This window comes from Calidris pugnax, unplaced genomic scaffold, assembly GCF_001431845.1.
Source record: "Calidris pugnax isolate Ruff unplaced genomic scaffold, ASM143184v1 scaffold11, whole genome shotgun sequence".
Taxonomy (NCBI): Eukaryota; Metazoa; Chordata; class Aves; order Charadriiformes; family Scolopacidae; genus Calidris; species Calidris pugnax.
The window spans coordinates 458,301-482,810 of NW_015090803.1; the positions used below are offsets into that span (position 1 = coordinate 458,301).

At 44.1% G+C, this 24,510-nt stretch overlaps 1 protein-coding gene and 1 long non-coding RNA gene across 2 annotated transcripts in view; one reads left to right on the plus strand and one right to left on the minus strand.

Moving 5' to 3' along the window:
* Nucleotides 1-20,686, plus strand: part of LOC106885508 — a 34,968-nt gene extending 14,282 nt beyond the window's left edge. The window contains exons 7-10 of the long non-coding RNA XR_001411454.1: nt 7,036-7,296; nt 12,461-12,572; nt 17,935-18,030; nt 20,559-20,686. This is a non-coding gene — a long non-coding RNA (uncharacterized LOC106885508). The remainder of the gene's footprint in view (nt 1-7,035; nt 7,297-12,460; nt 12,573-17,934; nt 18,031-20,558) is intronic.
* The window catches only part of NEK11 (NIMA-related kinase 11), a 130,067-nt gene continuing 126,225 nt past the window's right edge, over nt 20,669-24,510 (minus strand). The window contains exons 17-18 of the mRNA XM_014937745.1: nt 22,701-22,819; nt 20,669-20,803 (exon numbers count right to left, since the gene is read on the minus strand). The gene's annotated coding sequence lies outside the window, so the exon portion shown is untranslated. The remainder of the gene's footprint in view (nt 20,804-22,700; nt 22,820-24,510) is intronic.

Below are 24,510 nucleotides of genomic sequence, written 5' to 3' on the forward strand. Positions count from 1 at the left end.
AGGGAGCCAGGAGCCATTGGGTTCTGGTTCACACACTGCTGCAATCAGAGCTCTCAGTCTGGGCATAGTCTCTCTTGCAAGGAGTTGGCCAGTGCCTTGCTTGCTCTATGGCTGTGGGGAAATGCTCTGAATCCTTCTCTATGTATCAAAGCTGGAGCATTTCCATGGATGCCTGAGGCAGAAGCAGGTAGGTCCTAGCAAGCTCACGCCTGATCATGTGCATTGTCACACAATGGAGGAGCCTTCCCCTCCTGCTCTGCTCCCCTCCACCACCAAGCAGCAAGAGCTGCACTGCTCTGGATTTCTTGGCTCCTGGTAGAATTTACCCCTTACACGTGGAGGACTTTTGCTTCTGGTCCTGGGGTGGGGAACGGTGCCTGCATGGGGGTGCTGCTTTCCAAGCTGACTCACTGAGCTGGTGAGACAGATGGAGCCCACTAAGTTCATCTGCCCACGCTCCGCTGTTGCCTTCCACGGCAAAGAGCCGGAGCACAAACCTTCCCCGGGTCCACGCCAGCTCCTGCGGGCAGCTCTGAGCTCCCCATGGGGGACCGTTGCCTCCAGATGAATAGCTATTGTTGATGTCCCCAGGAGGTACCTGCCACATAATAACATCCAAGAAACTCTTCCAATTACTGCCTTTTTATAGAAATATGAGGAACAATTACATAACAGCTGCATGCAATTACTGCATCAGGTGATGTGACCTTTTCAAAACCAAGAAGTAATAAAATTTTACAGGTAGAACAGAAAAAAAAAAGTTTTTCCTTTTCTCTTTGAATATAAAAAACCTGTTAGTTCAAAACAACCCCCCTTTTTTGTGTAGGATTTCCTTTTAAAACACAGGTAATGGTTGTTCTTTCAATTACATCTCACGCCAGTTTCTGGCCATCTGAGGACAATGGAATAAAAGCCATAAAACAAGTAAGTAATCATATGAGCAAAAATATGAAGCCTGTACTAAGACCTTGTGCCTTGAGGTAAAGCCCTCTTTTCTCTAGGATGAGCTGAGTTTAGCTTGCAGCCTGGAACATCCATTGGTGTTCTTTGTCACTTTTTCCCTTCTTTTTTTGTAATATAACTGGTAGAGACTTCCTCTCTGCAACTTCCGCCTGCCAATAGCAATTAACATTGACCAGTGGTTTTAGAAGTTAATGGTAGGAACTAAGACAGCAATATTGCATTCAGATTGTCTCCTAAGGCTAACACAGCGTGGTTTTCAAGGTGAGCTTGTAAGAAAAGCAACAGCAAAAGGCAGTGGACAAATATGTAAATAAACAATATACAATGCATGTCCTGAAATCAAGGGCTGAGGAGAAGAAAATTTTTTCCCTTCCTACTTCATCACCAAACAAACTTTTTAATGGTCTGAGGGTTTCCTTCTCCATCAGGGCTTTTCCCTTTGCAAAAGATTTAGACATGATTCTGATATATACTTTTGTTCTCCCATCTTTTCTGGCCTTAATTCCTTTGATATCTGGCAGGTCTGAAGTCCTCAACTCTTAATGCTTTTTATATAACCTCCTTCCCACAAAAATCATCCTAATGTTCAAGGCCCATGTCTTGACCCTGAACATGGCCAATGCCATACAGAGCAGCATGGAGATAGACTGGACCTCTTCAGGTACCTGTGTACCTCTTTCCTTGGCCCATGAAAAGACACCAGACCACAGAACACGTCACCATCACTCCAGCCTCCCCTGCTAATTGCTCTCCATTCAGCAGAGCTGGACAGGGATGCAAATATAGATGCAGACTTGGTGAGAAAGTGGCCTCAGAAAGTTGATCCAGGCTGTCCTGCTTGTAAATTAATTCTTTACTGGTGCATTCAGCAGTTTGTTTTGCTAATCCAAAAGGCCTGGAAGGCCATGCAATCCCAACAGACAGCCTTCATGCTATGTTAGCAGTGGCTTGTTTTCTCCATTTAATTTCTCTAGTGTTGTATTTCCCTTGGATCATATTTTCCTTTGGAGAAATCTTGTTCTGAAATAAATCTGGAGTTACACATACCTACCCAAGAGAAGCTGGGGATGGGCAGGAATAGGATGACATATAGATGCTGTCAAACTTATTAAACTGTTCTATGTAGTTTTCCCTAGAAGTAAAGTAACTTTATCTCTAAGTTCCTCAATGGTCTCACAAAGACCTGTAAATGTTCACTTCAGCCAGTTTATATCCATGTATCTTCCTATGGATGTGATCTGATGTAGTTTATTAGCAAACATATTCAGGTCCTTTTTTTGAAAGCCTAATAATTAATAAATAATGTATTCTTTATCTTTAGACCTATCTGTTAACACTCTACATAGCTCAAATGGCATATGAATGGCCAGGACTACAAAACATTCAGTCTTATTCCTCTGCTTTTTGCTAATCCCTTTTCCTCCTGCTGAGAACATTTCCATCCTTGTGATTGCTTTTATGTGGCCCCATCCTCTTGCATGAAAGCAGATACCACAAACAATATTTGAGGAGGCTGAAGGACCAGTGATGTGAAAATTGCTTCAGTGCTAATTCTATTTTCTAAATATAGGCACATTTTTTCCTGAACACAAGGACAAGACAAGAGAAGGTGAATGGTACTGATACTTGTTTTTACTCCTTTGCAATAGCTCCTGCAATATATACTTGGGACTTCTGGGAGGTGACAGATTTGTATATGATGAAGTTTCATGTATAGGCATTTTACCTAAAGGCCATTCAATCTTTTATGAGGCTGAGGAAAGAAATATCTGTGTGTTTGTGTTTACATATATAGGTATATGGAGAGAGAGAGGAGGAGACACACATACACTCAATTCAAAATGAGGTCTTTTTTCAAAGCGCGTGGATTTAATGCTCTTAAATTGACATATTCTATTCAGAAGAAAGGCTTGTTCTGGGCAAGAGGCACGATGTTCATTATCATCCTTCTGGCACATGCTAATCCTGTCCCTAGTCCCAGGTGGAGTCTTTCTAAGGTTATTCTTACAGTTGAGTGGCATCACAGGCTGGACTTGTGCCTGTTATGTTTCAATGCAGAGAAATGATGTCATTGCTGTCATTCGTTATTATTTTTTTATTTATTTGATACAGTAACTGCTAATATGAAAACTTTGTTTCAGGCATCTGTTTCTGTCCACTTGCTAATGCCTCTGCTGACGCTGAGGTTTCCTTGCCAGGCTGTAAGATGCATTTTGATAGCATCGCCTTTGCATGTCATGGACCTGATGGATGGAGCAGCCTCTGCATTTTGATGTGGACAAGAAATAAATCCACCTGGGGGAAAAAAAAGAAACACAAATGAGAGCTCATAATGTAACACTGCTGCCAAAATGCTAACGCTATTCCCCAGCATGCATGGAGATTAATTACAAGTAAAATCAAAGGGTTGTGTTGACACTTTCCATAGGCTCGTAGTGATCATTTCTGAAACTTGAACAATGATTTACAAAACTTTTACAATGTTTTACTATTTTCCTTTAACAAGCTTTGCAAAAGCTTTCAGGGACAAGATCTCCATAGGTACAAGGTCCCACCACCCCCACACAGGATCATTGAGGTGGTTGGCATGCGGATATCTTCAGACTGGAACAGTTGAATCAGATAGTACGAAGTCTTATTAAGACAGGCAGGATTTCTCATGGGATACAAAAGAGTTGAAGAAACCTCTTGGCTTCCTAGAGAAATCTTCACTGTCTGGTAAATTCCATGGGCTAAAAAACTAAACAAAGTCTCTGAGCTTTTTCCTTGGAGTGATAATGTTTCTCAAAATGCTGGCTCAACATTAAAATAGTGGTTGGATTTCATGAAATAGGAGAAAATAGTACCTGAGTCTTGGGGAGAGGGAGTTGTGGGGTGGGGGTGATAGGGGGAAGGGAACCATATTGAAAAAGTCACTGGGTAATATCTAAATAAGTATCTCCTTGACAACTGGATCCTGATTTCCTGTGGTATAGAACTGCTTTCCTACAACTCTCCTATAACTTTTTCCTCTGTAGAGTCTCTAATGTTTAAAATAGAGACAATAGGCTTGGACGTGAAGGAAATTTTGTGGGCTAAGAAGTTGTTGAAAGGACCCCATTTCACCTATTTTCATTACTATTTTCTGTCTGTTTTCATGCAATTTGTAGAAATTAATGTTAAGACTTCTGAACAGCTATCAAATTTGTTGGAAACCAAGACACAACCCATCAAAAGTTATCAAGGGTGACAGACTAAATACAAAAACTGTGCAAGACTTTGAAAGCCAAATTAAAAATCATTTAAATCTGAGACAGGAGTTTTTAGAGCTTTCTGACCCAAAAGATTTAGAAAAAGAGAGTGATTCCAGCTAAAACACTTATATAATCTGCTGGCTCTCAGCGCACGTCATCTTGGCTCCCTCAAGTGGCTGGTCCCAGAGAGTGGACAACTTTCCTTGTGTGTCAAAGCACAAGTGGTTTTCTCTCAGGCAAGATGTTAGAGGTCTCTGCTTCAGCGGTCACAGCTTCAGGCCCTCCTGAAGCAGAGGGTGCAGCTGTGTGCTGCCAGTTTGTTAGATAAGCTCTACATAGTTCTGAGGTCTTACCACCTAAGAAAAGACTGAAGGGATGGGGACAGTCTTATATTTTTTTCACATCCCTTTTATCTTTCTGTTAATCCTCTAGAGAGCGAACTGCTTTGAATTTAAGAGAAAGTACTAATGGCAGAGACAAATCCTAATGGTTCTGCTGCTGATTGTGGTAAGCCTTCATTAGCTGAGGTCTGCTCTAAAAAAGGCTGGCTGGAGACCCGTGGGACCACATCCTGGCTGTAACATCCTGAAGCTCAGCAAAAACAAATGCAAAGTCCTGTACTTGGGACAGCCCTGGAGCTGGGGCCGACTGTGAGGAGCAGCTCTGCGGTGACAGAGCAGCTGAGTGTGAGAAATCACTGCATCCTTGCAAAATTTAAGATCAATGGGCACAGGCTGCAGCAAGGAGAACTTTGGACAGAGAAAAAAAATCACCATGTGAGAGATCAAGTGCTGGAGCCTCCAGCCTTTGAGATTTTTCAGTACCTAACTGAATGGGGTGCTGAGTGATCAGCTCTGACTTGGGGGTTATCCCTGCTGTGGACTGGAGTGGGACCAGATGATCCCAAGCTTCTCTCCCACCAATGTTATTCTGTGATCCATAAAACATGTGCAGGGCCTGATTTTTTCTGTTATTCACTGCAGGATTGCTTTAAAAGTACTTGCACACACTGGGGCAGACCCTGGTACCCAGCCAGCCTGCAGCCAAGCTCAGCCTTCCTCTTGTCTTCCCTCCCCTCTCTCTCTGCCATGCTGTGCAGGGAGTCAAGCTTTACCCTAAGTGCTTGGGACAGGTTTTGACCAAAATAGACACCTACCTTCCAGTGGCTGAGGACACAAAATTGTACCTCAGCTGGCTCATCTTAAAATTCAACTGCTTTTAGCCCCTTCGAGCTTGGTATGCACTGACCCCACTGCTCAGGCTGGCTTTGCTGTCCCCATTGCATGTGAGGCTGCCTGAGCACCCAGCAGCACCCAGTTTGCAGGAGCTGCTGCTACAGCACAAATTACATCATTGGAGAAACAGCCAGCTCCCCCAGGGATCTTTTATCTTGGAGTCATACAATCATAGAATTATTAGAGTTGGAAGGGACTTTAAAGATCATCTAGTTCCACCTGCCCTGCCATGGGCACGGACACTTACCACCAGACCAGGTTGCTCAAAGCCCCAGCCAGCCCGGGCTTGTTCACTTCCACGGATGGGGCAGCCACAGCTTCTCTGGGCAACCTGTTCCAGTATCTGACTGGGGAAAAAAAAATTATTCTTAATATCTAATCAAAATCTACCCTCTTTCAGTTGAAAACTGTTAACAGCCTGTTGCTACACTCCCTGATAAAGAGTGCCTTCCCATCTTTCTGGTAAGCCCCCTTTAGGTTCTGGAAGGGGCTGTAAGCTCTCCCCAGAGCCTTCTCTTCTCCAGGCTGAACAACCCCAACTCTCGTCACTTGTCTTCATAGGAGAGATGCTCCAGCCCTCTGATCATCTCCTCTGGACTTGCTCCAACAGGTCCATGTCCAGTGCTCCAGGTAGGGTCTCGTGAGAGCGGGGTCACATGAAATGTGAGAACACAAGCAAATTCATGAGGGCAAGAGCCTAGTTTTATTACAAGACATTTCAGTGCAAGAAGATGGAGACAGGTTGTCTCTGCCCTCGTCAGCAGGCAGGCTCTTTGAGTTCCCTGATACTCGCGCTTCTGGTGAGACAGATCTCTGAATTTATCTCCTTTTGAAAGGAAAGCTTTTGTAAGTCACCTTTAATTTATTAGGTCTTTCCTCAAAGAGAAGCCTCATCGTACAGCCCCTTGTCAGCCACAATTTATCTTCTCTGTTTTAACAGTTTTTCATGTCCTTACAGGCATAGGTTTTCCAGGTTTCTTCAAGGACATATAAAGATTGCTATTTAATGCTCACCAGTGCAATATGCGTTGCTTTAGTCTTGTGAAGTAGGAATGCAACCTCAGCTCTTCAGTTTGGAGATCAGATGGATGGAAACAGGAATGGGAATATAAAGCAAAGGGGAAAACTGTAAAACAAACAGTGAACCTCAATTGCACTTTTCATATCACAGAGTAAGACCTCCTGAGTGTTTAGTAATTAGTCATACTTTTAAGCTAAAAAGCCACTATCACAGATTGTCTCTGCTTGTCACAACAAGCTCCTGGACTTCAGTACGCAGCACAATTCCTGGAGACTTCTTTAAGGGAAGGGTTCCCACTGCATTTATACATCAGAAAACACAGAAGATGCTGCAACAGGTGATGAACAAACTTGGGAATTTTCTGTTTCCTCACTTTTTTTGCTGAATGCAAGAACTGGGTATGGACTGGTAATACGTGATGAGCTGCTTTAACCAGTGTGGGGGTTTTCATGGTTTGGTTCAATTTTTAGAGAACTTTTAAAGCAAATCTCCTGATCACCTTCGCTTCCCACTCATTGGTTCTCATTGCAGCATGATTACAAACTGCACAAACTAGTGGTTTTTTGTTGTTTTCTTTTTTCAGATTAAACTAACCTGGAAGATGTGAGAAGTCGCTAATGAATTACAGCCTTAATAGCCATTGACAGGACCAGACTGGAGCTTTTCAAAGTAAAGCATCCTGACTCATGGACGGTGCCGACTTTGGTCCTGGGTTAACGGTTCCGTCCCTCTACAGATCTGCTCCTACTGCACTGCATTACTTGTAAAGACAGACACAGCCTTTTCTGCACTCATTTTCTGCCTTTGACTCCTTGTGCACAGCAGAGTCTTCACGACAATCCAGGTAAGTTCTCTTACTCAAATAGAAAAGATGAAAGATTTTGTATAATCTTTTACCTCTCTACTGTCAGAATACACATATGTTGATAGACCAGGGGACCTAGAAATGGAATTAAGATATTCAGATCCTGCACTTTTAAATGGTTGAAAGGCAGGACTTGTCAAGGATAAGACCAGGATATTTTCAGACATAAGTTTAGGCTCTTCTTGTGCTGATTGAGACAGCTAATAACGTTGACTTGGTGTTGTTTTCCCAAGGACTAAGATACATACACTACCATTGACTGTGAGGACTTGAAATGTGCTTTCTGACACCCATGTTACTGTTTCAGTAATGTGATTTTCATGGATTTACTTAAAAACACACTGCTTGGCTTACCTGGTTTAAGTAGCTGGTTCACTCACACAAATCGAAGTATCTTCCAAACATGTATCTATCTCCGTTTCCCTGTAGGGACATATGATACATGATACAGAAAATCACCTGAGCAGGTATGCCTTCTCATTTGTAATAATGTCACATTTCAAAGCCACGGTGACTCGGGGAAGCAGACTAAAGAGAAAAATATGTGTATTGCCACTGAGAACCCCAAATACGTTGAGGTATCCTTGGGCAGAACTGACAGGATGGGTCCATCAGCATAGGTCAGTGTGACCCACTGTGACAAGCTGCAGCCTGGCTCTGGTGTCCAGCAGATGTCCATGTATGTGCAGTGGAGGATGACAGTCCCCATGAACCACAGTGTCCATGGGCCTGCAAGTGCTGAGGGTGCATTTTATCTGGGCTTTGCTGTTGCAGAGGTTAACCAGCTGCCCAATCCGGCCAACACTTCAGTAATCTTTGCTGATTAATCAGTTTAAAAAACATGTTTCTGCTTCTCCACATGTGAGGGAATTTCTGTGGACACATACTACTGACTGCCTGGAAAGACCAAAGACAGGCTTTAATGTTCCTAGCAGTCTTGTCTTGCATGAGTAACTGTTTAAAATCTTTCTTGACAAGTCAGGAAATCATCATGGATATTCTCTGAAAACACTTCCTGGCCAATGCACCATTCCCAAAAGGCAGCCTGCAGGGGAAGCCTGAGCACCGTCATGCAGGAGCTGGGATAAAGCTGAACGACATTTATAGCGCTGAGTATTGTCACGCAGGAGCTGGGATAAAGCTGAACGACATTTATAACACAGCCCAATATTACCCTCATGTTTGTCATGAGATGAGATTCCTGCCGAGCCATTTCTCACTCCCATTTGCATCTTTGTGGGGAGAAGAAAGCAAAGACAAATGATGGCTCCCAGTGATGGGCAGGGGACAATAATTCTTACAGAGTTCTGTGTGAGAACAGGCATGTTTATCTTTGATTTGTTTTAAATGCCGTCTCAGTCATTTATTTCCAAATGACTTCTTTTTTTATTACGTGCTCCCTATTCTAACATGAAAAGAGCTAAATTACCTCTTTCCTCCTGCTCATCCCTCCTTCCCGTCGCTGTGACAAGAGGACTACTGGTTGTTCAATCATCTTGCTGACGCCAGCAGGCAGCCCACGCTCTGCTCTGTTTCGGGGGATCAAGAGGAATTCATTACTCTTTTAAAAGTGGTCAATACGTGGGCTAATAGAAGGTCACTCCAGAAATTATTCCAATGCATAAAAATATGAACGCTAGGGATACCATCAATTCTGCACAAACCTAGTGTGCAGTGGTAGCTTTCAACAGTGAGCTGAACGCACGCCAAGCAAGACTTACAGCATGTAGGAGAGAAATGTCACCATTTTTGACCCCTGAAAACTCAATCGTGGCTTGTTCCTGAAACCATTTAACTACTTTAGACTTGGATGAGCTCTTCAATACACACCTGCAGCATGGAATATCGGGTACGAGAGCAGAGAACCGGGCACCATGATGATCTGAGAGGCAAAATCAAAGCGTCAGAAAATAAACTTAGCAAAGTAGCCTGATTAAAGCCAGGTGGGACAGCCCTGCGAAGCCTGGTGAGTCACCCCAGCACTGTGGTGTCCTGGGGGAACTGTCCTGTCCTCACTGCAAGGCAGGCACGGGGAAAGCTCAGCTCCTCTCAGGAATGGCAGATGGTGGTGTTTTTTTCACCTCCATGCAGGTGGGTCTCCTCTCTCCCTGTCCCCTCCCCAAGAGACAGAGTGCAGGACTGGGACTGAGCACAGAAGTTGAAATTGCAGCTGGCCCTCACGAGAGCGAGACTGGAGACAGAGGCCCCAAGGCCAGCCCATAATACAGAATTACTGAGAAATACCCACAGGCAGAAAAAGCTCCTGGAAGCCGAGTCAGTCTGAATTACACCCCATGTCCCCCTGCTTATAACCAAGAGTGTCAATATTTCCATTGGAAAAGTATGAAAAGCAGAATTAAGACATTAGTGGATCTTTCCATTGTGCCAAAACACATTTTTCTTCCATCCATATTTATCTTTCCAGCAGAGCCTGCCCTAGCCCTGACACATATTATGGGGTATGCCTCATTAAAATGCACAATGGGTACCATTAAATAACATTGATGTTAATGAATATATATGTGGCACCTGGCATTTTAGCCAGACTGTAGCTCCATCTCAGGAGCTTGCCTGAAGCCGCTGTGCACATAGATCACCTGGCAATGGAAGCCAGGGAGAAAAGCACATTGCCCTGCTACAAACCAGCCCTGTTGACCGTGTCTCACACCTTACAGTGCTGAAGCATGAAGGTAGTGGGATCACAAACACCCTGCTACAACCATCACTGACCCTCATTACCAGCTGAACTCCGAAAAATGAGCAGTTTAGTGCAACAAGTTGAGTATAGCCCAGAGAAGTTAGCCTCAAGGAGTAAAAAAAGGAGGAGGAAATGCCCTTCATCAAAAGGCTGATAAGCATATTTTTTAGGAAAAGGAGATCAAGGTTAAGATGCACGTAAGAGCCACGTAAAGGCAGAACTAGCCAAGAATCCATGTGGAGAAGAGGTGACAAATGCACTTTATTAAGTTGTTTCTAAAATTGGAGCAGATGAGATAAGCCTTGAAGGAGATACTCATTTAAGATTGATGTGGAGTAAGTGCAGAGAGATAGCTGTTGAAAAGACTGCCATAAACCAGTTCTCCAAGTTGTCATTCACTAACACTCCCCAGTGTTTTCTAATAAAAATAATCTGTTAAAATCAGTCTCTGGAGACAGCTTGTCTTTGGCTGCCAGTGCAATTTCTCATCATTGTTTCACGTAGTAAATGCTTCTGGAATAAGTCAGGGATTGTTGGAAGAAGAGACAACTTTGAGATGTTGGGATTGTTGGAAGAAGAGACAACTTTGAGATGGATTTTTAAGTTATTGTTTTTCATACTGTTAAAGCATTTTTATACAGCTTTAAAATAGAATAAAAAGGTTACAAGTTATGAAGGAACAGAGCAAAGTCTTGCAAACCGGCAGTTAGAGCCACTTAAGCTGCTGATGGATACTCCTTCCATGCCCAATTTGCAGTGCCATTCAGCTGTGGAGGGACAGAGCCCTGTGCTATCCCTGGGACTACGGAAACGCTGGGGCTAATGAAATGCTTGTAAGCCCACAGGATGAACTGGTAACTAGGAACTGCAAAGTACAGTGCAGAGAACATGCCATAATCCTTGCTGACACTACTGCTGTGAAGTTAGTTACCTAGGGCAGCAAAGGCTGCATCACGGAGAAGACACTGGAGACCATGAGCAGCCTGGCTGGTGCTGACCATGCACGTGACAGTGTCCTGGGTCCAAGGGAGGCAAAATGATGGTCCCTCTCTGCTGGAACTGGGGTGACAGAGCTGCAGTGCTTGGGCTGTAATCCTGAACCCACAGATGGTAGGCTTTTCTTCCTGCCTCTCTTTAATTTTAAAGTAAAGCTGAACTAAAGCTAGAAAATCTTCCTGAATCCACAGTATCCATGTCTTGGACAAGCCATAAATTTCTATTCATTATTTGGCCATTAAGTTTGAGAGATGGCCAGTAGAGACTGGCCCTTCATTAGTGGCGATGCAGTGCCAGGACAAAGGCCCAGCTTCCCTGCTGCAGTGCCAGCCCTGGGAGCCGTTAATAGTCATTTTTCTGAGATGACAATTTGAAATTCCAACCTGCTTTCTCTAGCGAGCCATGAAAGTCATTTTTAACTCTTCCACATTAGTCCTGATTTCAAATCTTTTACTGTGAATAAAACCATCCTCCTGCCTTTCATTGCCTTGAAGTGACTGCTAGCAGGGTCCAACTGCAGGAATGTTTTCAACTGCGCAACAACCATATTCATAAAAACAGAAAAGAAATACTAATTTTTGAGAAGAGTGATACAAACCACATTTCAGCTGCCTGGAAACAATTCTGCTGGTTTTTTCACTGAAAAAAAAAGTCAGCATCTATTAAAATATTACGACCAATTCTAAATGAAGCTTTTAGGTGCTTCTATGAAGTGCAACGTGTTATCTTATTACTATAGCAGAGGCCACTTAAAAGTACAGAAGCTTTTATATGCATTTTGCTAAGGGATTTGTTTATTTTGGGCCATCCTCAGCAGGAGCAAGCTGTACTGCCTAATACAGCTCCATCTGTTGCTGCAGGACCTATGAGATGTGAGGCTACTTCAGACCAACGTACACCCTAAAAGCCAAAAGAGGGTAGGGGACAGCCATGACACCCCTTGGCTGGGGATCCCCTTCAGAGAGAGGGAGAGTCTGCGAGTTGGCCAGCAGTTCACTTCCATAGTTTTCCAAGTGATTTGCAGGCTTATGTCCCTACCACTAAGTGGCTTTCTATGGACAGACTATGATCACCAGAGTGTGGACCATGCACCTCCAACAAGAGACATCCATGTCTGCAATCCACAGCCTCTTCAGGATCCGCTTTCCCAATAATCTCTTTGTCCCAACTTGTCATGGATGCATCTTTTGTATGGCCCATGTGATGTTTACAAAGTGCTTTGCTGTGGCGTGTGGATGAAAAGGATCTATATAAATGCAAATTTAATGTATTCATTTATTCTATACCGAAGGTTGTACTGAAGGCCAGGTAAATTACACCCACGGCTTCTGCCTGTCAGCTCTTAATGTCACCCTCTTCAGGAACAATAAGTTTCCATATAATTTGTTAAGCATGATTTTCTTTCGTTAGTCCTTGCAGAATATTTTTAATCAAATTACACTTCTCCAGGTGTTTTCCATCCGGCTGGAGCCGCTAGTTGCCGAATTCAAGGAGCCTGGTTCATTACTACCTGTGTCATTTGCCTGACCTTGCCCCGAGACCGCAGTGGGAGCATAACAAGGTAGGTCTGTCCATCCAGCTCAGCCCTGGCTTCTCCCAGCTCCCTGCTGAGATCCTCAGGAGCCAGATCCTTGCCCTGAAACTTTAACAACCTGCAACAAGAGCAAGCCCTTTATCACTGGCTCTGGCTTTACCTGGAGTCCTTTCATTATTTCGCTTACTCCCCTTGAAAGCATATGGCTGTCCCCGGCATCACTCTCATTATCCCTCTGTGAACACTGGAAAAAGAACATATTTACATTTCCTGACACACTTAGTATTCCTGCCATCGCTGTCTCCCTGAGCCTGCCCTGACCTTTGCAATGACCTTTTGCAGCAACTCTATTCCAAACACCTTTTCTTCTTTGCTGCTATTTCCTGTGCAATTTTAGCTTCATTTTTTCCAGCTCTATTTTTGTTATTACTTTCTTCTTTGCTCTTTTTATGCTCTCCTGTATAGGTCTCTGGCTGTAGTGGTGACCCGGTGGCCCTTTCAGATATCACTTTCTGGCCTCGGAGCTCCCTGCTGCAAGCCTCACTGTGGTCTGTAATGCTGCTGGGTACTGAGTACAGGGAAATTAATGTCAGCTACAAGTGAGGCTCAGAGCATGGAAGGAAGTTTTGTTTGTGTATCTTCAGAGAGCTCAGCTACTCTGTGGCTGGGATGTACGTGCCGCTGGCCTCATGCAGAGATGATATGTCAGGAGAAAGACAAGGCTCACCACTGCCGGCATCGCTACCGCTGCTGTTTTGGCCTCAGGCTAAACCCAGCTGTGAGATCTAAAGCTGTGTGCACCTGTGGCCCTGATCAACCTCCCTTCAGCCTGACACACCTCCGCGGTTCTGTGTCCCCGGGCCCGGTGCTGCACACACTTCAGACCCCCAGGGGCAATTTAGGCAATTGCAAGATTGAATTTTCCCAGCTCAAACTACATGGGGAGACATGAAACCTCGGAGAAACAAAGGTTGGCTTATGATACCCTGACCCGTGCAGTAGCTCCAGACTTAGCCCTGCAATTTGGGAAAAGATTGTTTGTGCTGGTGTGGACCTCTGGTTTTGTTTTGAGACTCACCTGTAAGTAGCTGCAGACTCAGGAACCTTGTCAAGCAAGCTCTTGGATTTCTCTGGAGAGTCAGTAAGTGGTGGAGCCAGATCTTCAGCTGCTGAAAAGCAATAAAACTTCAGTGAAGGCAGTGGATTTGCATTGAATTGCAGTGGATTTGATTTACATTGGCATAGCTTACAGTCCAAAAGAACTCAGTTTATTATATTCCTGAGAATAAAAGATACTTTATCTGGAAAACAAATATAAAAACTACTGCCATCCATCTTCCTTCACCAGTGTAGCAGCACTGATGTGGTTCAGAATGGTACCTACTAATTGTTCTTGTTATCTTTTTACCTTCTTTTTTTCCTTTTCACTAGCAGGCATTATTTAACCAGCAGTGCTGCTGGAGAAAGCTGGCACTCAGGTTTTGTACTAGCAGTGAGTACTATTCCTGACTGATCAGAGAGAACAAATGCTGCTCTTGCAAAGGACTCTCCAAATCCTTGCAAGAGGCACCCTTAATCTCTGGGAGCATCTTGGGGAAGCAGACTAAGAAAGACAGATGTAGAGCCATTTCTTCCCTAAAACCAAACAAAATGCTTTAGGCTTCGGCTTATTTTTGTAGCCTCACAATTTTTTCTCTATTTTTAGGAACAGATGGAGCGCAACAATGCTAGTTCATGCATTTGACTGCTGCTACGGGAAATAGATGAGGAGGAAAGAGGTTGAAGGACATGGGTAATTTGCCAAACAGTAGCTTGGAAAGTGGCAAATAGCTCCAATACGTCCAATAGCACTAATCCATCCACCTAACTGTAGGTGCCATCCTGCCCAAGCACTTAACCCTTAACGACGTGACTGTTTTTATCTTCAGATGGGAACCCAGTGTTTATGTCTCCCTCTGGAGACAGGAGGGAGGAACCTCTGGGAGGGAGGTTTGTGCTGACCATACACCAATCTGCTCACATGACTGACACACACAGACCACACACTTCACACCAGCATTCCACACCAGCTCCAGCCTGGCACCAACGGTCCCTCCAAAGCACCCCTCCCCAGGACTCCCTGGGGAGAAAACAGAGAAGGAGTCTATTAACTGCTCAAGCAGAGAGTGATGGATGAGAAGGACCAGCAAACAGCCTTGGGACATAGGTTTTTTTCACAGGTGTCAGGGTGGACTGTGAGACAGAGGGGTTCTGGCAAACCAAGGAGGAGCCGAGAGTGAAATTGTGAAGGTCATTGCAGGTTTTGTAAATCAACAGAGTGAATCTTAGTTTCTTCATTTAAGTTAATGCCAGAAAGCACGGGGAAGCAATCATCTGACCTAGCAGCTGCTTCCCCAGAAGAAAATACAGTAAAAATTGTTTAAGTTCTAGCTCTGGTTTATAAAATAATCTAAAGCTCTGCTTTATAAAATAATCGCAATGGTTACTGCTTACCTACTTTGCTAGAGCTTTGTTGTCCCCTTTAACAAAAGTAATGTTCATTAAGCCATCTGACTTCTCTTTGCAAGTTGTGAATGTAAACTCACCAAGGGCAACAAAATTTCATAAATCTTTTCCTTGTTTCTGGCTCACAGCGTTAAGCTTGAGTGCAGCCCTTGTTGCTGCCAGTTGAGTTCTGGCAGATGGGTTACACTTGGAAACTGAGGTTTCCAGCACTAAGCAGCAGCTGAAGCAGGAGTGTGAATACTGAGATCTGGAATCAGGCACTAAATCTTTTGGAAGATGTCGTCCTTTAGGATTGCCTACTTCTTTCCTGGAGCAGTATGAGAGGCTGCAAACTTGATGCTGTTTCCTGGAAAACAGACACAGAGAAGGTCCTCTGCCTGGGCGGCCAAATCCAAGCAGAAGGTCCTATGGGCTTGTTAAAATGCAATTACATGATTTACCAGTCTCTGACGTCAGCTGCCCTTTCCAGTTGCCCGTTACTCAGCTAGAGGGAAGAGCACAGCTATTGAAAGCAGACGTCCTGCTTGCTGGGTGAGCTCAGCATTGCCTATACCAGTCTATATACAGTAATAAGACCATGAGCACCAGGGTGTGCATTGTCATCCCAAGACAGACTGTTGAGAGAGCACTAAGTATCCTAAAATAGATACAGTTCTGCTATTCTGATAATCTAAATAGATTTAGGAATAAAATAGATGTAGAAATTAAACAGACTTTGGAAGACATTGTACCATGATTACAGCAGTGAAGTGTAGCAATTTTTAGAGTTGTGACAGAGTTGTTCCAATACTCCTGGGGCAAAAAGCTGCTGTATCTATAGCATGCTCATGTCAAGACTTCGAGAAATCCCTCCCAGGGGGTGTGAGCAACGTGGTGCTCATGCTGTGCCAATGCTGCAGTGCTCTCAGCCTTCCCTTCCTGTCTAGTCTGGGGTGTCACCCAGCTGAAGCTGTAACTACACTTCTTTCCAACAGTGCCTTATACTTTCCATGAAAATGAAGCAAAAGGGCAAGCAACAAGAATTACCACTTCCCTGTGGTCTGAAACAGGGGGACAGCAGATAATCTGGTGGGTCAGGCCCTTGCTTTCTTGAGTCATTTGTTTCTCAGAGGAAGTTGTAAACGTGCTGTCTCCAACCCAGATATCAGAGTGGGGAGGAGTGTTTGTGTGTTTTACACCACAAAGAGCCTCCTTGCATGGGCAGTCAGGAAAGGATGCCCATTGGCTTTCTCTGGACTCACAAGGGACTGAAATACCCATGGTCCAAGAAAGGACAGGTAGAAGATAAATAGCCTGCTCTGGGCTATATGCAGTAGCCTGATGTATATGTGGAGTTCAGAGAGCAAATATTTAACAGTGCATGTCTGCCATGCTTACAGTGTAATTTCCAGGTACTGTTCACTTCCCACACATCCTGTGTTCCATCCCTCTGGTCTGGTACTCCTTACCTCTGGCTGCAGGAGATGGTCAACCAGTGTTGGGGGTTAGGGACAACTTCAGTTCCCAGAATCCAGTCAAGTCCTTGTCTTAAAGAATAGCCATGCTTTATAAACAACCATTTTGGCCTCCTCAGCTGATGCTCCATCCTTTCTCCATTGTTTCTGTACAGAGCCAGAGACAGTTGTAGATAGTAGCTGGCCTAAATCACTCAGACTCAAGCTAATCAATTAATGTAAATTAATGTAAGCAGATAGTCAAAACAAGTAATGAGAAAGTAACAGGAACTGCATACCTGAGCCCAGTTAGTGGCTTTGAAATGCTTTTGAGAGTCTGAGTCATGCACAGGGTGCAGATACTAGAGATTTTGTAGGTAGCAAGGGGACACTGTCTCTGACAGCTTGTCAGTGGGCGACTACTCAGAGGTCTTTCTGCATGCACCCTGCTGAGTCCTACCTGCCTCTCGCCTCGGTTCTTGGCAAGCTCGGACACATCTTCCTGCCCCAGCTGGGAATTTCTCCTCTCCAGAGCATCTGCATCTCTGTGGAAGCACACTGTCACGTGCTGTCACCTCTGCATGCCTTCCCATCTCAACGTGCTGCTGGAGTTAAGGCTTGAATGCTCCTCAGCACGTGGTCTTCTTAAGCAAATCCACTGGTGAGCTCTGTAGGGAGGGGACACACACACATGGGGAGAAGGAGGAAACCATTTCTTGCACCACTGTCATTTCAACTTTGAAAACTTCTTCTGAGTCTTAGTCTCTGGGGAACAAAGCCAATTAAACTGCAATCTGGCAAGCCTATGAGGCATCCCCTCCTTTCAATGGAAGTCCTTTTCTGAGTGACATGAGCTGAGTGAAGGAAGATTAAACAGACAGGAGCAGCAGCAAGTTGTTTCTAACTGAATAACTCCAGCGTTTAAAATTCTGGTGCACCGTCAGTGAGAGGTGATCATTTTTTTCAGAAGAAAATACACTGAAAATAGAGAAAACTCTGATTTCTACTTTTGCAATCAGATGCAGCAACACCTCTGAGCCTTTATTTTGCCCCTGATTACCTAAAAGACACTGCAGCAGAACTCGGAAAGATGCAGTCAGTCTGCAGCTTTTTGCTTGGAAAAGGAACAGGTATAGTTGACACTCCCAGTATGATGTTCCCTAAGAGCACACCTCTCCAATCAGCTAACATTCACCCAAGCACTTGCCAACACAGAAAAGACCCTGTTGATGAAAATAAGTGCTTGTTGCTCGTATTGCTGCTTAAAAAACAGATCTGCAGAGCTAGCCAGAAAGGCTTCCTACTGTGATTTACAGGCTACCTTGTACAGGTCCTTTTATTTCACCTACTGACCTCTGCACTGAGCCAAGTGACTTGAACCTTGTAGCTGCTGCTGTTCATACTCATACCAGCACGGGGCTAGAGCTTGTCTTCCACTTTTTGATTTGCAGACCACCAAAGGCTGAGAATCAACCTCTTCCCTGGTCTTCATGGTTAAACATGCCAAACTGAACACGGCTGGAGTCCTTGCTGAGCTGCATGTTTTGGTATGTGTTTTGTCTCATGATACAAGAGAGCTTTTGGTACTTGGTATTTTCCCCAACGTGAGGAATCAACAAGTCATCTTTCAACCTCCCATCTTTGTTAAAATAACCTGCCTAAGCGATGTGTCTCGGTATAAGTGACTGAACACCTTTATGGATTTTTTGTGCCCCTCTCCATTTTTTTTCAAAGGCCTTTTCAAAATAAGACCAACAAAACGGTATGTGATACACAAAGGACAGTCAGTATCTCCCACCTTCCTATTTATATGCACCGATCTGTCACTTATACCTTAGAAAATTCTGCTAGCAAAGGTTTTATCACATCACTACATTAAAAATCCTTGATCAGATGCTGGCTCAGTAGAGATGCAACAGCCCTTCCAGGGTTGACATGATTCTGCATCCACTGGCTGTAGCCCAGGAATGGGCACACACCTCGCTTCCCACCATGACCCATTACAAATTGTTGTGCTGTCACATTTTGTCAGCAGAGCAATTACACTCCATTTCAGACTGCTGATGGAAACACAGAGCAGTGTTGGCCTCATACGAATGTTTGCAAACCCCACTAGAAAAAAAAACAGTTGGATGACAATTCCCCACTGACAGGTAGTTTTTGAGCTGTCGGTTCAGCAGTCTGTAAGCCACTTAACAGGTGCTCCAGTGATACTGCAAACTGCTGATGTCTTTGTGCTGCTTAGCACCATCCCCTGTGATTTCTGTTGGATCTCAGGAAATCAATGATGTGGGGTCATCTTAGTGGGAATAGAAATTAGACTTCAGCTTTTGAGACAGACAGTGGCAGGAGCAGGGGAAGGACTACAAACTAACTTCTAGTTCAGCATAGAAACGTCTGCTTGTCTCCAGACACTGGCCCCCCATCCTCATATGGGGCTTCTTTTGCCAGTCCTATCTCTGCCCAGCCATCTTCTCTGGCCACCGCAAAACCCCATTCCCCTAGTGGCCTGGCAGCTTGCCCTTTCCTCTTCTCCTGAGACAAGACTTTGACATTGCTCCCCATTTTGAGAGCTGCCCCACCGGGTGGTCACTGTGCTAAAGCCACAGATTGTGAAACAGCATTGGGAGTGCTCTGCCAGCTCAATCACCACCGAGCCATGCCGTGGCAGTGGCTAACTTCCAGTACCCTTAGACAACCACTGTACAGGGTCTTGACATTTAATTTCAAGTGGTGAAGAAAATTTCTCACCGAGGAAATGAGCTGAGTGGATACCAAGCAGGCAAAGACACACTCGGTGCGAGTCTTTCTGAGTCAAACCATGCCTGTGATTCGCTATGATGTACACCCACACACGGTGATTGAAGAACTTCTTTTCTGCATCTCTTGGTCTATCAAACCTATAAAGTACATCAGACTCCAACCTCACCTTCCAGAGCTCCTGAGTTTAGCTCAATTCCTTCATTATCGCCACGTTTGCTTGCCTTCTCTCTCTATTGATGAGAGCAGTCAAATTTGTCTGATTCTCCAGCCAGCACCTTTGACTTTCTCTATTGCAAACATTCCTTTTCTGACTCTCCCCTGCTTCATCCTTGTGCACTAAATGCTCTCATGTGATAGTAAGTCAGTGCTTCTCTGGGAGATGAGTGGTGCATGTGAGCTGGTCTGTGCTGATGTATCCTGCTGCTGTGCTCTCTTGCCATCTCACCTCTCATTCATTTGGCCTGGTCACCTCTCACAACTTGTTTTTTCACCTCTACACCCTTTGGAGATGGCTCTGCTGCCAAACAGGTACACCACTGGTGATCCAGCCTCTGGGTAAAACCATAACACAAAGCTTATTTAACAGGAATAACATTTCAGAGTGCACTGTTTATCCATGGCACATTTTCCCTAATTTACCTTAATGAAGAAGCTGATATTTCATTGACAATCATTTGCTGAAGAACACAAGCTTCACCCTCACACTGATAAATGTTAAAACAAAGGAGTAATTCAAATGGCTTACAGTCAGCCTGCTGCCAGATCAAGGGCTTTATTCTGAATTGAGTTCAAATTCCTCATGGTGCCAACACAATGAAAGGCACTCGGTTTATTAACATGAAAAGAATCGTTTCTACTTCAGTATATCTTATTATCCCGGGAAGGGAATTCAGGCAGTCTGCTCTATTACATTTGATGGCTGATATTAAACTCGTCAGACCCAGTTGTAAACTCAGACGCGTTTAGCAATACTCAGATATTAAAGAAGGCCTGACATTGTGAAATTTCTTAATCACATTTGATTTGCTAGGTAGGATGAGGAAGATCAGCTTCTCTCCAGTGCTCCCCAGGGCCCTGCTCTGGCTGAAACCAGGTAAGATAAGGGATGGGCCCTAACAAGGACAGCCATCGAAAACAGGAGGTCAGCCGTGTCAGGCATATCTGAATTTACAAAGGCTGGCATGTTTGTGGGGTTACTGATACTCAAAAGATGTAATTGCTGCTTTGTTTGAAAGATAACTTTAAACATTAACAAATATCCACAGGGATAGTAGGACTTTCCTCTCGCTTCAGAAATGTTTCTCTTTTTCAGGGTTTCCTACCTGCTGAGGGGAGGTATGTGTCCTCATTTACCAGGCTGGGTGTGAAGTCTGCAATTCTCTTCAAGGCATTCTGCCTCTTTCCCTCTTTATCCTCTGCTCCTCCGGAGTTTCTGCATCTCTCTTCATGCATCCCATTCCCAGAAACAGCTTCCTCATACGTCCTCATCCGCATCATTCTTGGAAACAATACATTGACCAAGCAGTCATTCCTGGACAGCCCGAAACTTCTGTGGTGCTTATGCAGGGAAAGAAAAGTGGAAAGTCACAAATCCAACAGCCAGAGCTCTTTTAGAGAATAAATGCCTAAAGCTCACCTCACCACCCAATGAGTTTTTGTTTTGTTTCCACAAGGAGCGCTGGGGGTAGTGGGTTTTAATGGGTGTTTAAAGGCTAAATCGGGGGGGCAACAGCACACAGCATCTGAGCACATGGCGTACTGCTTTCAGGGCTCCACACTTGCAGGCTAATCAATGCAAGTCCAGTTCCCACTGGGAGCAAACATCTACCCAGCAGGACTGCTGTACTGGCTCCTGAAACAGAAGCCAGGCTACAAGCAAATCTGCTGCCAACACAGAGAGCATAATTGGAAACCCTCGGCCTAGCTGCTCGCTCGTTAATAAGAACAGATTCATAATGTACCTGGCTCCTTCCACCTGCTCCTAGTCTATAATTAGCAACTTGTGCGTAGGTGGCAGCACTGGTAAATTACCTCCAGTCTTCAGTGACAGTAACTCCTGTCTCTGAGAAGGATGTGACAAAGGCACAAGGAATAGGGATAAATGGCTACAATAATGCAGAAAGCCATTAGCACTAAACAGCAACAATAACCCTTTGCGTGTCAGCACCAGCTCTGCCTTCGTTTGTATGAGTCTCCATTGCCTTGTTGGAATTACAGACAGATGTTAGCAGCTGGGAAAGGCAGGCACCACACAGCAGTCAAACAGGCTCCTTTAACACAAGTGGCACCAGCGCTGAGGTTTTACCCTTTGAGTCCTTGGAAAAAAAAAAAAAAAAGCCTGAAAACTGCTGGGCTGGCTCCAGACCAGGGTGCCCAGACGTGCTCAGCGGGGCTCAGGGCTGTCAGGCAGCAGTTCACCCCATCCTCACCACCTGAACTGGGTGCTCGAGTCTCCCAGCTCTGTGATCCAACAAAATCACACCACCTATGCCCTTGGGAGTGCATTTCCCTTGATCATCTCCTTTCACTGACTCTGCAACGAGACCTTTTGGCAGAGGCAGGATCACGTTCTGCCTTAGGGGCGTTGCTGGTGATAGCACTACCCATGTGAGGTCCGACCTGCACCTGCAGTTCTCACAGGTGGAGATGGGACCAAGACTCTTCTTTTGGCCTAAGATCCTATTGTTACTCATCCTTACCACCACGGACCTGAGACATGGTCCACACAATGACATTTGTGGCTGTTCTATGTAGTAACTGCACAGGGATTACTTTCTCCCTGCTCTTGGGCAGCTTTAAGCGAGTCGGTGCTCTACCCAAGAGAAATGGAAATGTTCATAGATGTGAGAACACCACTCATTATAATTCATGGGAATTGTCATTAAATCAACACATCCTCAGGTTCTGCAAATCCCTGAATCTGTTGCTGAAAAAAAAAAAGTCAAATCTGTCTAGTCTTTTTGATTGCAAATGAATATATTGAAAGTGTGCCTCATTCTCTTTGAGAAATCAAAGCCTCTTTGATTGAAGCTTATTTTCACACAATTAACTGATGCAGCTCACATTTTAGACATTTTCAAATTCTTTTTACTTTTCTAGAAAAAAAGACATAAATCCTGAAGAAAAGTGCCTTTCCCCAAAGTCATCTATCCAGGCTTTCAGTCTCGTACATTTTTTTGCTGCCAAACTTTTGATTAATAAGATGAAAAAATTGTGTATTTCCTTAGATGACAATAACGGGATGACCTTTCTCCTGTCTTTTCTGACTATAAATGCAGTAATATAAAAAGTGTTTTGATGGCAAAGAATTAGATTCAGGTGCTGATAATACTAAGATACTGTAGATTTATTTTTTAAGAATAATGCCTAAATCATGCTTCCTATTTTTCTTATAACCCCTCAGATATTTCCTTACGTGGTAAGAATTCTGAAAACCTGTTCCTGCTTTTGGTACCTGAAAACCTGGTCCTTTTTCTGACTTGTCTCTCTGATGTTTTGCTTTGCGGAGTCTCTTTAGCTGGAATGGTATTTTTGTCTTGCTGTGAAGTATTGCTTGATGCTCACCTTTCAACCCTAGGAAGAATTGTTGTTTGTAATTATTTCAAAAGTTCGCAACTAATTTAAAATGTAGGGAATACTTGGAAAGTGCAAAGGACAAATTCAGATCTTAAAAAAGGAAAGGAAAGGAAGAGGAAGGGAATGTGACAAAAATATAGTTCTGGTGCCAATTGAGAGGTAGCCATTATTAAATAAATAGAAAGCGTAACAATTGATATAAAGTTTCTGAAAAATTGTGCCTATAAGGTTTATGCTTGTCAGGAGCGTGGAGGGAGAATTTTCTGAAATGCAACAGGGCCATGGACACTCACTACACCAAACCTGCTCATGAGAAAAATTATTAGAGCCAAACAAATGCAGATGGAAAAAGAGAGAGGAAGAAAAAAACGCAGTTCATTTTCTTTATGAAAACATCGGAGCCCAAAATATTTCATGAAGAGTTACCAGAAACTCCAGCAGAGGAGAAGCTGTACCAGAGAGACCTGTCGGATTAATGCCTGGTGACAAAATGTATGACATGGAAAGAGATGATCAAAACAAATGGGTATAGTCACAGACATCAAGACCAGGGCAGAGTTTTCCATTGGTTCTGGTCAAAATACCCTACAAATGCTCACCCATCAGAGTTGAAAAAAGTGAAATTACGGGAGCGCCTGCAGGTTGCATGTCCCCTAAATAACACGTTCTCTGCCATCCATCTTTATGGGGACTTCTGATTTATGGGCAAGTGCTGCTTTAGGTAATTTTCTGGCATTAAGAAAGAACTAATTACAGCTGCTCTGACTCCCACCAGTGCTGCTCGCTAGGGAGTCCCCACTGTCACGCCATCAAACACTACAGTTTGTTAAGAGTAGAGGGGTAAAAAAATGAGCCCGTGATGCACGGCCCTGCAGCCCAGGCAGGAGAGCTGGCCAAAGGGAGCCAACCCACCTGAGAAGGCTGGCCTGCTCTCCAGGACTTGGCTGCATTTTCCATTTAGTCAATTATGAGCGTACAAAACAAATGGGAAAAGGGAGGTCAATCTCTGTTTATAGGACTTTATTTAATCTATGTAAATTTTAATTCAATTTAATTTATCTTTTGATTATATAAATCTATATTAATTTAGCTCAACTGCTTGGACCACCAGGCTGTGGCACTGTCAAGCTCTCCAGCAGCTGGAGGTCTTCTTGGACCTCTGAATGCCTGTTGCTTTGAAGCTGGGGCTTCAAGCTCTAAAGACCTAACTCTTTTATGGGCAAAAAGTCCCTGTGCTGTGCTTCTCCCAGTGCTACACACCAGTGTTATCTGCTCCCCCCGCAATTGTGCAACACTGGGGCTGGCACTGAAAGCTAAGCACATCTCTAAATGCGTGATGGATTGAAGGCACATTTTGTCTCCTTTCATTTGGGCCTTCCTGCTGTGTACTGCTGAAAGTAATACATGTTCATTTAATAAGGTAGATAATAATCTAAGCAGACATCACTACGGGCACAACGCTAAAAAGCAACCTTTGAAAAGCCCATCTGCACTGACCTGGTGAGGTAGATTGGATTTTCCATACACTGGTGTTAACCAGTATTTCATTCAGTATAACTTTAATTACCTCACTGATACGCAATGATCTATTTTTCTGCCAGATCATGCTGAAAACAAGTTCAATTTTTAACAATTGTAAAAATGTACTTTTTATCCAGAGAGGTGGCAGGCACACAAGCAGCGGTGCA